The sequence below is a fragment of the Monodon monoceros genome, unplaced genomic scaffold, assembly GCF_005190385.1.
Source record: "Monodon monoceros isolate NGI ecotype Baffin Bay Population unplaced genomic scaffold, NGI_Narwhal_1 Super_Scaffold_5, whole genome shotgun sequence".
NCBI classification, from domain to species: Eukaryota; Metazoa; Chordata; class Mammalia; order Artiodactyla; family Monodontidae; genus Monodon; species Monodon monoceros.
The window spans coordinates 42,355,480-42,370,938 of record NW_021703782.1 but is presented as its reverse complement, the minus strand read 5'-3'; positions in this window follow the sequence as shown (position 1 = coordinate 42,370,938).

The window sequence follows — 15,459 nt, the reverse complement described above, 5'->3', positions numbered from 1 at the left end:
ATCTCCACTGTATGTGAACAACTCATTTTTGGCAAAATGCACTGAATATTTGCCAAGTGGCACACCTTCAGCACTCAGCCAGGTATTTATCGACTCTATCTTTGCCTTCACTTCCTGCTTGTGCAGAGGCAAAAGCTCAGCCAGGGATGAGCGCTCAGGGCCTTCATATGACTCTCCTAAGAAGGAAAGACACTGCCTGGGGCATGTGCTCTACCCATGTATGTGGTCTTCTGGATTCCCAGTAATGTTTCAGAGCTTTTCAAAGCCCTATGGACATCTCATTTCCAGCTTTTCCTTTTAAGCTTTTTGTTTATACTATTGTTTGCCCCAACTACCCCAAGGGACCACGAAGTTAAACAGTTACCTGCAATTTTTTATGACAAATACCCTCCCACACCATCCCCCCAGAGAAACAGTTGTTCAGTACTGGATAAGCTCCAAGTCATATCAGTATAGTTTTGCAAGTGGGATCTTCTGGGGAACCGTCAGACAAACCAGATAATGACAGTTCTTTGAGAATGAGTCTTTGAAATAGATCTAGCCCTCTTTTGCTCCCTCCAGTGGCTGCCCTGTTGATTTTCCACAGTAGATGTTGAGATAGCAGGTGATGAGAGTAGAGGAAGCTAAAATGCCACAAAGCTGGCAGTTCTTACTGAGATGGAGCAATTTTTCTTGAACAAATATTCTCCTGGTTACTACATGCCTTTGGTTAATTTCTAGAGTTCTGAAGTAGTTTGTTCTGGCTTTTTGGGGGGCCAGTTTTCTTGTTGCTTTTATGGAGTAGAGGATGTTTAGCAAACTCATTTTGAGATTTTCTCAAATTTTCTCCCAGTATTTTCTCCCAGTATTTCATTGTCTTTCTTCTCCTCACCTCCACTCCCCATTTTACTCTCTCTGTATCTCATTTTCATCCTAAAATTATGTTTCATCATTTCAGCCAGATTCTATCCAATAATATTAATTCTCATATTTCTTTATCTACCTTTTCTGCCTCCCCATTCCAGATCACTGCTGTGGAAAACCACTAAAACCTAGATTTTAGTGTCACCAGATATAATTACAGATTTCATTGAGCCCTGAGTTCGGTCAGGAAATCTGTTTACCTTAGCCTGATTGCATCCTCCTCTAATCATCTTGGCTTAGATGCTTTCCCAAATTTTTGCCACTCTTCTAAATCTTTACCACCACCTACACACATAATCCATATTGCTTCTTTCCTCCTACAAACTATTGTAAGGAACGGCACCAAAAATGGAGGAGAGCTTAAACAAGCTTTATTTGGGAACGCTCCCGGGCGAGCCGAGAGAAAGGGGCCAGAGAATGTAAGGAACGGCACCAAAAAACGGGGGAGTGCTTAAACAAGCTTTATTTGGGAACGCTCCCGGGCGAGGTTCACTTGTCCGAAAGCAAGGGGCCAGAGAAGTCGCGCCCGGGCGAGGGTTTGGGCAGAATTTATAGGGGAAGAAGGGAAAAGGGGTGTGGTGAATCCGGGAGGGCGCAGGTTATTCCTTATTTGGTGGTCTCTTCGGGTATCGTGGCAATATCCGGTGCCGGTTGCATCAGTCTTGGGACCGTTAGTCCCGCCCCTCGAAAGGCGGGAAGGCTGGGCCGGGTGGAAAGTCCCCAGGTCAGTTCCTGGAACTGGGTGGTCCGGGAAGTTTCCGTCTGATGCAACCTGTGAGTCTGATTGTGTTCCCCTGCCTCGGGCCAGTTGACCTTACAGAGAAGTCGCGCCCGGCTGCGGGCACGAACAAAATTTATAGGGGTGGACGCAGGGGAGGCGCTTGCTGTGTGAAGCAGCCCTTTTTTGGTCATCTTTTGGATGTTGTGGCAATGTTGGGTGTCGGTTGCATCAGCCTCGGAGCTGTTGGTTCCGCCCCTCGGGGAGCGGGAAGACCGGTCGGTTGCGTCAGCCTCCTTGGCGGGGGTTCCGTCTGGCTCCCTGGGCCCTTCCCCGGACCTGCTGGCCTTACAACTATAAACTCATCTTTTTACTAATTCCCCTTCATGTGCTCTAAATCTCAGGGTCTTCTGTCCCAAACGGAGGTAGAAAAAGGACACAAAGAGTCTGTGTGGTAAACTGATTAGGCACAAGTATTTTTGTTTTGGAGAATGGAAATGACAATGGTTCTGGCTGGCCTCCAAATTTGCATACATTTGGCTGAATATGGTAATATAATAGAGGGAGTGCATCAGCATTTATGTTAACAGTCTACTTTTGTTTTTGTCCTTGGGAGAGGGTTTTGGTAATATGTAAAATAGTGTGCTGTCACTCAAGTCATCTCTTTTATCCTCTCAAAAATCTCCTTTTCTTCTCCAAAGCTTCTCAAGGCATATTAGACCGATTTCAAACTTTTCATTTGAGGGTTTAATTCTACACAGCTCTTAGTCCCTAATATATTTCCTCACTCACATACCTTTTCTCATTTGATTGTCTTTTTGATCTGTGAAACAATCTCTTGGTTAATTTAGTTTATTCCTACCTTGTTGACACTATTGACTTGTGAATGTGTAATGGATGAGGAGCTCTAGGGGTTTTGAATTAATCCAATTGTTTATCTACAAAAACACCTGCAGCCAGACTGAGATAACAAAATCACTGAAGAAATCAAAACATGAGAGTTGAATCACAAAATCTCATTTTGTTTTGATGATCTTCTATTGTAGGTATCTACCTCAGCACATCAATAAAAAGATAATTTTGTGTAGTAAAACAAATGAGCTCATTATAAGGGTATGAAAACCAATGACATTAAAAGCTGCATTAATGCTCAGCAGACTAAAACCAAATAATCCAGTGTAATGAAATGATTAGGTTGGGTCTTAATAGATTATAATTGTAGGAAGTATAAATCATAGCTAAAATATTCTCCCATATATAAGGTAAGCACTGAAAACAATATTAAAATACAGAGACCTAAACACTATAGGTAGAAGAATATTTCCTTTCTTATTAGAATATTAAATAGGAGCAAATTAAATGAGTATTACTAAACTGACTTTCTTTTTTCTATTTTAAGTGTTCTGCCATCACAGACTGAAAGAAAAATTGTCTCAGATTCCTTTGGTTAAGAGCCAGAGGAAAAGTTACTTTGTAAGCATCTTTATTGTTCATTACCTAAAATAGATTGCTCTGAAAGATAGCTAAAATGTCTCAAGTGACAGAAATAAATCATTTGTTAAAACATTAGCAAGTGTTAAGTAGACCAATCACAAAGAAATGAACTAGGTGGGTATGATCTAGCCAGTCAAATAGCATACCCTGGAGGAAATTGTCTAACCTAGGGCACCAGCTGGACTGAGGGTAAAAGACAGTTCACAAAACAAACCGTTCCTTAAAGAGAGTAGGTCATTTTCTAAAGAATACAGATCTAGTCTCAGTTCCCATTCAGAAAGGCAACTGCAACTCTCTAGATAATCAATACAGACACTGGCTTTCAGGTTTCTCTTCTTCTATCAATATATTTGTAGCTATATAGCACTGGGAATATGCAACAGTTACTGGTGGGAGAAGCAGTGTAGGAGCCCAAAGCATATACTCTGGTGTCAGCAAAGCTTGGCTTCCAATCCCAAGTGTCACTTACTTACAGTGTTATATTCAATATGTCGTTTACTTTTTCTGTTCTGTAATCCATGAACTGGTGATAATAATAATAATAGTTCTTACCTCATAGGGTTGATTATTTTGAGGATGGAGGTGAAATAAAGCATGCAAAGCACCTAATGTATTGTTACTAACCTTACATAAATATTTTACATAAATATTAGCTATTTTATTACATATAAATAGAGAAGGACAAATAAAATACAAATCTTGATGTGCTACTCAAAAATAGTATTTATTTCTAAAATGATTTTGTTTCTGACCATCTGCTAAGATTTCTGGATTTCCCACTGGAACTCTCCACTAACCTACTGGAACAATCCCATTAATGTATTGAAAGTTGCCTCCATCCCTACCATCATTTCAGAACAAACAATTTATATTAATTAACTACTCCTAGTCCTTTCCCTCCATGCTTCCACTTTGACACCTGGCTTGGTGTCTGTTGATTTTTTTAGGAGGAGAAGGAATAACAAGTTTGGTCTTCTGGTCTAAATTTCTTCCATTGCTTCCAATTCAGTTCCTTCAGCTTTTGCCCTACTCCCAATGGCAAGATCTACTTCCAGGACTCTGACCTCACAAATTGGGACCATTTTCCTCTAATTATCTGTATGTAGGGTAATCCAGTTATATTAATACTCACAATCTTAAAGGTTTTCTCTGCCAGATAAAGGATTTGAGACTCTACCATTTGAATGGTAAAGCATCATTTCATATGCTTTAGCACAGAAATAAAACAGAGCTTTAGCAGGCTTGGATGAGTTGAATGGACTAGAAGCAAGGCTACCCGTTAGAGACCCGTTTTAATAATCTAAGTGTAACTTTAGGAGGATGACAAATAGAAATGGAAGGATGAACATCAAAGGAATTTCAAACTATCTTTGATGGAGAAATAATTTTGAAAAAAATATCTTCTAGCATCACCTTTATTCAATAGTCAGTAAAGGCGTACCATAATGAAATGTAGTAATAGAATAAAATTACTTCAAAAACAAAATAGCTAATAGTTTTCTTTGAAGCCTTACCTACTACTTTAATTTTAATAAAGAAAACAATTAGAGTTTCCCAAAGCAAAATATTAGAATTGCCCATAGCAGCTGTCACAGAACTATTTATTTATTCATTCATTCATCTTTAAAAATTTACTCTGATAACATACATTTTTCTATTTGTATTTATATATTTTCAAAGTACAGAGAAAAATTAAAGCCTGCAAGTTAGTACCAGCAGTCCCCATTACAACTCACTTTAAACAAAATTCCAAACATATCAAACTAAAAATAGATATGAATATATTGTATAAATATATACCAAGTTGGAGAGGTTACAAATATAATTCCCCATCTGAGAGAAGAAGGTTTATATAAATGTACTTAACTTTTAAAGGTATCTTTAATTTAGACGCATAAGCTGTGTTTTATACATTTAAATTTAAAGGTTTTGTTTTACTTCTCAGAAAATCTCCTCTCCAATGTACATATGATGCCACCAGGTAAACCCAATATAGCATGCCCATGTAAAGTTAGGTAAGTTAAGTTTATTTACAGAGTTTTCAAATCATATTTTTCAACCCCTTTAAATAATCTTATTTTGGAAGTAGAGAAGAGTTAGACAAAAGTGGTTTCAAACCCTGGCTCTGCCAAATTTGGCTAGGAGGTTTGTGTCAAATTCAATCCCTTCAATGGATTCCCATTCCTCCACATAGACAGACATCTTATAATGACCTCTAAGGTTCTTTATTGTCAAACATCTGCCCCTTCACCAGCCTGATCAATGCACAAACTTAGCCTGTACTCTACCCTCATCTTTCTGTATCTCTCATAGTGGTTGTTGATGTTGTTTCAATGATGCATAAAATGATAAAATAAATAGTGCAAAATGGTCTTTTACTCCTACCTCAGACACCTTGTTCCACTCTCTGCAATGTGGTAATTATCAACTTCATTTTTTTGTTTCTTACATAAACGTAACCAAATTATACACATTGGATTTTACATTGCTTTCCTTGCTTCACCTGTTCTTTTTTGTAACAGAATTGTGACTCTACTTCATTCTTTAAAATGCTATGTGACATAACATTTTCGATGCTTAGTCAGTTGTTCACTTGGCCCCAAATGGATATTTTGATTGTTTCTATTACTAATAATACTAAATTCAACATATATTTATATATATATATGTGATTCTATTAGTCATATGAATTCTTAGATCTATAATTTCTCAGTGAAATGTAAAAGAATGCAACTTGATAGTGTTCTACATCATTCCCTAAGAAATGTTGTGTTATCTCATATCTTCTAAAACTCTGTGTGCCACCAGAATTTTAATTTTTGCCAATATGGTAAATAAAAGCATGATGTTCCTATTTGCAAGAAATTTGAGAATAGGAAGATTGACAATACATATACATACAAACAAACATACATACACACATATATAAAATAATGTCAAGTACTGGTGCTGTGAAAAGAAATAACAGAGGGAAATTAAGAGTGACAAGGGTGCTAATGTGGCTATAATCAGGAAAGCATCTGAGGAGAGGATATGCAAACAGAAACAAAGATATGAGGGCACATGCTATGTGTATATCTGAAAGGAGCACATTCTATTTGAAGGCAACACTACAGTTGGCCCCATATGCACGGGTTGGGCATCTGCAGATAGGGAGGGCCAACTGTATTCTTTGTACTTTGCCATTTTATATAAGGGACTTGAGCATTACTATGGATTTTGGTATGCAAGGGGGTGGGTCCTGAGAGCATTTCCCTGGAGATATAAGATACCAAGTCATTACACGACTGTAATTCAAATGCCTTGAGATAGGAGGGTGTTTTGGAATGTTTAAGGAAAATAAAGAGTAGAGAGACTGAAAAGGAGCGGGCAACGGCAAGTGTGTTAGAAATTGATGTTGGCAAGGAAGCTATGGATCAGATATTGAAAGATATTGAAAGATATTTCTTTTTAAAATATGAGCCTTTTATCTGCAAAATACATTACAAATTATTTTCCTAGTTTGTCTTTTGCGTTTTGCCTTTGTTTTTAAACAATTTTGCTATACATACGTATTCAGTTTTTACCTAGTCAGTCTTATTTTATTGTTTATGGCTTAAGGGATTTCATTCTGAGAATATTAAATGGCCCTTTTTTTTTCTTTTACTACTTTCAAAGTTCCACTACTTTATATTTAAATTTCTGCAACACCTGGGATATGTTTTGGCATACAGAGTGTGATAAAGATGTGTTTGTTTTCACACATGGCTAACCAGTTGTCCCAAGGATATAAACATATATAGATACATACATATATATTTTTTTCTTTTTAGTGAACCAGCTTTTCACCACTAATAGAAAAGCCAACTTTATTATATATTAAATACTTTTTAACAAACTGTGTCACTGGATTTTCTATTTAGTTCAATTAATTTTTTTTTAACACAAGAAGACCAAGTTTTTGAACTACTACAGCATTCTATTATTTGTTAATATATGACCAAGGTTCTTTTTTAGAGTTTTTCTACCTATTTCCACATGTTATTTTTCCAAATGATCTTTACAATTACCATGTCTACTTAAAAAATAGTTCATGTTTTTTAGTAAGTTAGCCACTTAACTGCATGTTTACTTTAAGAACAAGCTATTGGTTGTAATTATGAATTATACTCTGTTTCTACATTCAAATTTGTGAATTTAATTTTCCTTCTCTTTATAAATTCATTTCTTTTGTTTCCCTTAGTTTACATTGTCATATTTTTCTACCTCTTTGAATTTAGTATATAATAATTTTTCTTGTTTAATAATTTAAACATTAAACCTATAAAATAAATTTGAAGATATCTAAAGGGTAGTTTTTCTAAACATGCTTATCTGAACCATCTGTCAAGCAAATTCTGGGTCCAACATCCAGTGAATGCACTAGTTTCTGATTTTTAGAACTCCTCCCCATTAATTCCTTCCAATAGTCAAAAGATTCAATTTGTACACTATTTTTCTCATTTATTTTTAGGAATTGTGAAAAACCTTTCTTCCACAATTTTATTCAACGTAGACCACTAAGCAGTCTATTCCACTGTTGCTAAGAAGAAAAAAAACATGGCTTTAACTTGTTTAATCACCATCATTACCAATTTATGTTAAATACCTAATAGTTGTTCAGTGAATTCCAAAAAAAAGTTTAGTTTTACCCTATGTAAAAAGTGCAAACTAAGAAATTTCTCAGAATTTTCATGAGCAAAATTCATAATATAATCAGTGTTATATTTTTGCCTTTTGATACCACAAATGTGACTCTTATTTTCCTTTTTGGAATTTCGTAGTTTGAAAAAATTATAGATTCACTGAAAGTTCAAAGAGTACAGAGAAATCCCATGTACCCTTCACTCACTTTACTGGTTACATTTTACACAAAAAATATAACATTTAACTAGGAAATGTAATAATAATAATAATAATGAAAGCAAATGCTATTCTTTTAATATATTTTCCACATTTCATATGTATCTTAAATGGTTTTATACCACATTAGTATTTGGATTAAAATAGAAAAACTGCTTGTTCTTCTAGAGTTAATTTTTCAATAGGCATTCCTTATTGTTATTCCATTTATCTTTTTCCTTTTACATACCCCTACAAATATAAAATAGGTCTTTTTCTCTAGAGTGTAGAGTTTTTACGCACGTTATTTTATTTAATTTTAATTTATAACCCAACATTTCAGGGTTTTAAAGAAGAGGGTTACCTCTTTTCCTTCCCAAGTTGTATAACTGAAAGGCTTTTATAAAAACAGCAAACAATTTATCCACCTAATCTCAAATTGTGGAGATGGATAATATGGCAATGTGATTTAAAAATTGATCTTAGCTCTACTCAGCTGAGCATAAAAAACAATATATGATCTGCCAAAGAGACATGGTAAGCCTGCAGCATATAGTACATCACTGCCAAAGCTAGAAAAGGCTTTCAAAGACCTTTCTACTGAGGATGTAGTTTGCTATCTTCTGTATAAGCCTAGACAGAATTTTCCTTGACCTTGAAAATAGTAAAAGCGTAATCAATGATCATCTAATAGCAGTTGCTCAGGACCTGTGTATGGTGTGTGCTTCCTGCTGAACCACAGATGATGTTTACCTCATCTGAAGAAGTCATACTGTCAGACAGTCCGTAAACAAAGATTTGTCTCTCTGGAAATGCCACAGACTGTAAATATCGAACTGGTCACCTGTGGCTATTTTAGAGTCCATTCACATTAAAAATGTCATACTCTAACTATAAATGTAATATATTTATAATTCTGCAAACAGTAGGATTATGATTTTTGGGAAAAATACCTTATGATTTGCCAGTAGGAGGCATTAAGACCATATCCAAAACTGCGTATAGCTGTTAAAAAGGTCATTCTGAAGTAAAAATACCAACCTTTATGATTCAGAAAGACAGAACCGTTTTGCATCAAGCCGAACAGAATATTTATATGCATATTGATGATTAAGATATGAACAGTATCATGGAATCAGACAAGGAGAAAAAGAAATCCAAGAAGGTTATCTGATCCAACCTTCCTTCTCCAACTGGGTGATTGTGAAACCCACAACATGGACAGGATATTAACTGGTGATAAATTCATTCATCAACTCAACAAATCTTTACTGAATACCTGTTACTTGCTAAGCACTGCATTAATGCCATGGATATAAATATATAAATATAAATACCCTGTTCTCAAAGAGTTCATAATCTAGAAAAGAAAGTAGGACATTGGAGTAATCAGAGTGAATTATTTCTGCCCTCTGAAAGAAATGTTTAAAGTACTGGTCATCTAAGTAGTGTTATTTTACCATGAGAAAATCAGGTATGCTGCTAAAAATTCACTACTATGGCAAAAAAAAAAGTGTAAAAGACAGTGAAGGTCAGAAAAAAAAATTTTGAATTGCAAGTCAAGTGGCACAATAAAAATCAGCCACCCAAGGAAGATAAGCCATTGAAGAAATCCATAAGCATTATAAAGATCTCCCTAATAGGAAAATTGCAACAAAAATAGCTAAATTTCTAGAGATGCATTTGTTGAAAACTGTATATATAGTGCAAGCATTGCTAAATTACATCCAGAAAGTGAGAAGTCACAAAAATATTTACAAGTGCTGTGATACCCATAGATGGTTGTTCTGTAGTACAGATTAGGTTATATTGTGCCTTAGGATGGGCCATAAAAACTAAAGCAACAACACAGAAATAGGTGAATGACACAAGACAGAAGGTCTCAATGGGGTCAGAATAGGCTTTTCATCTGGCTGAGGTCTCACCAACATATTAGTTCAGCAATATTGGAAGTTTGTTTTACATACATTTTCTTAATGCATACTTCATATTTACAAAATTTGTACCAAGGGTTCAGTTATAATCACTAAAGCATTTTTGTTAGCATTAAAATGTCCTCAGGCAAGGAAAATCAGTGTGTGGGCAAGGGGAGAGCTCATGCTGCCTTAGCAATCACCCTTCCTTCCATGAGGCTGGCTTCCAATAACCAGGTCTCATTGGGTATTATGTGTTCAGCAGTAAAATCTGTTTCTTTTCTTTTTTTTAATGGGATAGTGAGGAATAAGAATGGGAGAGGATGAATTGCTGATATGGTGGATCCAACTGAAATTTATGATAAGGTTCCAGTGCACAAGTTAGGCAGACTAGAAGAACAGATCCTGTTATACAAGGATTTTCGAGGCTAATTTTCCCCCATTTATGTGTGCAGTACACTACAAATTCACACATCATCTTTGGATGAACTGTAGTTTTAAATAGCTCTTTTTTAAAGTGAAGGATGTTTTCCCATTACATAGGAAGACAGGAAATGAAATGATATGCAGAGCTCAAAAAGGAAAGAAATCTTTAGGGAATTACTTCAAAAGTAGGCTACAAAATAGGGGGACATTGGGAATAATTTCCTAGGTTGAGTAATTCTAAAGGCCAGAGACTGTCAAGGCTTTCCTTTTTCCCCAAAGTTTTCTTCTTTATAGCAACAAAGTAATGAAAAGATTGTGATGGATCACCACAACAAACAGTGCTTTATACAAAGTCCACTACATATCTATATACTTAATAATAAAATATTGAAAGATACATTTTTATTGAAAAGCTCTGAAGTGAAAACAGAAATGACTGAATCCTCTGACATATTATATACAGTAGTGAATAAGGTACTAAATCATCAAAATATACAGCTTGTTTTAATTATGTATTAGATCATAAAAGGAGTATATTTTAATGCTTTACTCCACTGTTTTAATATAGTTAAGTAGATAATACATCTCTTTTCTTTTCATCCCATTGACTATGCCTAGTCAATTTTTCTTGGTCTTGTATTTAGTATTTCTTCATTACTGTTGTAATATGCATAATTTTAAATCAGTTCACTACCACCTTATGATTTAAATAAAATGATTTTTTTCTGCTCTCAATCTCTCTGTGCTTTACAAATTCTACACATTCTCTGGATTAAAGTTACTAAGTTCAGCTTTATGTGTATCACTATTCTGCTCAAAATGTTTTAATAGTTTTGTCACTTCCTAACACAGCATTCAAAAATGAGTATGGACTTCCTTTAGTGTGCATTGGTGGTATAGTGGTGAGCATAGCTGCCTTCCAAAAATGACCCAACCCACCATTCCAAGTTTATTACTTAACTATTTCCTACATGTTCAGTCTACTCCTTTTAATTTGTCTACTCAATATCCCCAAAATGTTCATTGTCTTTCCCAACTATATGTTTTGTCTATGTTCTCACCTACCTTTTAGACTCAATTTATATTTGCAACAAATATTAACAACTCAGCTCAAATTCACACACTTATTATTCCATTACTTGAATTATTTAAATAAGTTGCAAGATTGTTTACTTAAACATGGTTTATTGATATTTTTAATTTCTTGAAATTTTCCTGATGGTACACAGTCCAAAAACAAAAGAAAACAAAGTTTTTCCAGAGTTCATGTTTTTGCTTCTGCTGCTCTTCCTGTTAAAAGAGGACACAGTAATTTTTAACTAAACATAGTTTAGTTAATAATTATTTGAAGACCTGATTCTAATCAGATCATAATACTGGCTCCATTGCATTGGAAAAAAAGAGAACATCTTGGTTTAATATTTAAAAAAAATAGAAAATCCTGCTTTACTTGTTTTTCAAAATAAATATGTTGGTATTTATTCTGCACTATGTTGGTAGTCAAGAGCAGTTAAGAGCAAGAACATTAATTCACTGTATCTATGAAGTATTCCTAGGTTAAAAGGGGAGATGGCATGTAGGTAAATGAATAAAGCATAGAGCATGTGTGGTATTATACACAGGTGACTAGAACACTGAAAACCAAGGAGATAAATAAGTGTCTGGTGGAGAGTATTGTGCTTACTTCCTTATCTCATCTACATTGCTATGAACTTAGAAGACTTGCAAACAGTACTTGCAGATTTGTTAATTACATTTATAAGTTTTATTTTATACACGTCTTAAAACAAAAGAGGAAATCTTGAAATTCTTTCTTCTCAAGAGACTAACTATACCTATAGGAAATCTAATTGTTCGGGTTACATATAAGTTTTTTAAAACACTGCAATTTTCCTAGGATGTATTATGTCAAACATAAAGGAGAACAAAATCAGACTTTGTAAAATGCATGGCATTTACACTGATTCATTTTCAGCCGGCTTCCTCTAGCTTGCTTCCAGTTGGCAAAGGAAGAAATTTAAGACACTAATAAAGATGGTACTTATTTGCTGAATTTAAAATTCTGGTTGAAACCCTTGCACACTCATAGAACTCAAGAACTGAACCATTATATTTCCAGCTATAACTCTTCTCCATATAATACTGCACTATCTGATACAATATTTTGTATACCACATCATTAATCTCTATGAATCATAATCAAGACTTTAATAGAAATTAGATTACAGCATAAAAAGTATATATAAGTATATATATTAAATGTCTTAACATATCTTTTATGAAATTTGGATCCTTAAAATGATGTGAGTTCAGGTAGTGGCAAATTTTGTGGATTGCAATTTTACAGTGTTGAGAACAAAGAAAAAAAAGGATGAAGTAGCTTGTTCAGCTTACAAATGTTGGATACACAGCATAAAATTATGTAACCCATGTTGCAGGGTTTTGTTTTTTTTTTTCCTGAGGTAGAAATCCTTGGAACATGGGTCCATATGTCTTGTACCCTGACTTATACAGGACACGTGAATACGCCATGTCCTAGAACCAAACCATTGCTTTTCTGCCTATATTAAGATAACTGATTTTCCCCTTAGACTCTTTCACTGGTTGGTTTTTAAATATTAAGCTAACCTTGCATTCCTGGAGAAAATCCAATTTAATCCTGATATATTTTTTAAGTATCCCTGGATTTTGCATGAGATATTTTGCACTGTATTCATTCGAGTTATTCATCTGTAATTTTTCTTTATGGAAATATCCTAGTCAGATTTTTATATTATTATTGGAAAGGTATTACTTCTGTATTTTCTGAAACATAATTTTTAAAATATAAATATGTAAACTTTTATTGGAGAAGCTATACATACCTAAAGTTTTTTTGGGGGGGAAATGTTTTTATTTATGTATTCAATCACCTTAGACACAAGACTATTTAGATTATTTATTCTTGTGCTAATTTTATTAAGCTTATTTTTCTCAGAAATTATCCATTTCATCTGAATTGAAAAATTTGCTGTCATAAATTTCTCATATTATTGCACAGTTATCTTTATAATATCTGTAATATTTATAGAAATATCCTCTTTTAAATTCATGATACTGGTATTTATATCTTGTATCCTTTTTTGTCAGTCTTTCAAGTTATGCATCAGTTTTATTCATCTTCTCATAGAGCCAATGTATCTATTTTCAATTTTCTATATTCCATTTGTCTTAGTTTTGGATCACTCAGACTTTGATACAAGGTTTCAAATGCCAGTAGTTTATTTAGAAGATGAAGTAACCACCATTGTGGGTAGGAAAGTGAAAGGAAGATTGCCAAAAAGTATCTGTTATGAATCTTTGGGTTATAATTAATTCTACTGGAAACACTTTAGGAACCAGTATATACACATCCCTTAGAGTTAATCCTGCCCCCTTACCAAAGAATGAGGGAGCTGTGCAGTCTACACGTAGCATCAGTTATTGGTTGAGAACTTGTGAGAAATTGTTTCACAATATTTTTTCACATGTATGTTACATTTCAAAAACTTAAAAAAAATTAGTAGCAGTTATTGCTGAGTAGTGGATTATAAAAGATTATTATTTTCTGATTATTTATATAAAAAACAAATTCTCTTTAGTAAGTTTGTATTTTAGCACAGATTATCAAAAGCATAAAGTGTACCTCTTAAATCCATGGACATGAGAAATGTTGGTTAGTCTGAATTTTTGTTGATTCATATGTGTCAATCCGTATAAAAGCAAACCTAATACACATTCCAACTTGTTTTTATCCATTTGGTTTTAGGTGTCCTTTAGAGATTTCAGGTTCTTTTCTTGTGTCCAAATGCATAAGCCTACTTAACTGAAATGTGTGGTAAGTAATAATAAATAATACAGTAGGGGCCGCTATCATCTTCTAAGTTTTCCCATCATGCTGTCAATGTCACCCAAAGAAACACTAATGTCCCATAACTATGCAGCAGTGGAACATGGCGTGCCAAATCCCAAATCACAGAGCTTCAACTAAGCAAGCCATCTAATAACTGTCATTGTCATAATCTTAGTGTTGGGGTTATTTATTCTATTTTTCCATCTGTCAGAATTCTGTATAAACTATTTGGTTTCTAGGGTGGCTATTATTCCAATGCACAGCTGGCTAGAATTTCCCCCAAAGTTTCTTCCCTTAGAAACTTTTGCTTGTATTACCTGTTGTCTTCCTCTCTTCACTGAGGTCACTATTGGAATGTGCACTGTGATAGGCAAGGGAATTACTTTTCCTCCGTGAATTAGAATTAGATCTATAGATGAAGGCCATGAAGTTGGGAGTAAAATCATTGTATCCTTGTGAATATAATTACCTATTACATTTTCAGCTCTATTTTGCATGCCTTGCAGTAGTTTTAAATATTATTATTCAAACTGACTAACTCAGAAGCACCCTCTTTGGTCAGATTTTTTTGAGAGTGAGAATACTTACAAAATACTAAGTTGCTTCATAGTATATTCCTAACATTTTTTATCCCACAGGAAAGATTGGATTGAAAGCTTAGGTCAAATAGGTCAGCTTTACATGAAATAACTTACTTCTACTAGAAAAATTGATGCATGAATACCATTTTTGATGACTGTGACCATCTTAAATGAAAAGGCAATTCCACTTGAAATGGAGGTAGTAAATATAAAAGTCCAAATCCCTAATTACCAGAGTCATATTGTAGTATGTTTATGCTTTTGTCTATCAAGCAAGAATAGTTTTAAGCATGCTTTCATTTCATGTGTTAGAAAGCAGTATGGGGATAGTTCTTCCAGATGTCCCTCTCTTACACTCACTCTTAAATTAAGGTACATTTACTTAGGTGTCCAATTCAAGAAATCTCCCATGAGATCTAACCACGAGTATTGGTTACCTTAGTCTATTTTTGATTAGTTTTTGTAGAAGGTGAAGTATGGCATTTCAAATGAATTCTACGTTACACTTAGATGATCAAAGTATATGTAGACATAAACTAAAAACTATTAGCCAGTATCTATTGGTACTATCTGTCTTTCTGTACACCACAAAAGATTTGTTAGCAGTAAGAAAGAATCAGTATAGACTAAATTAGAGAGCTGATATATAGGTGAAATTAAGAAAGTTGTATACTGTGAATTAATTCATGTGTT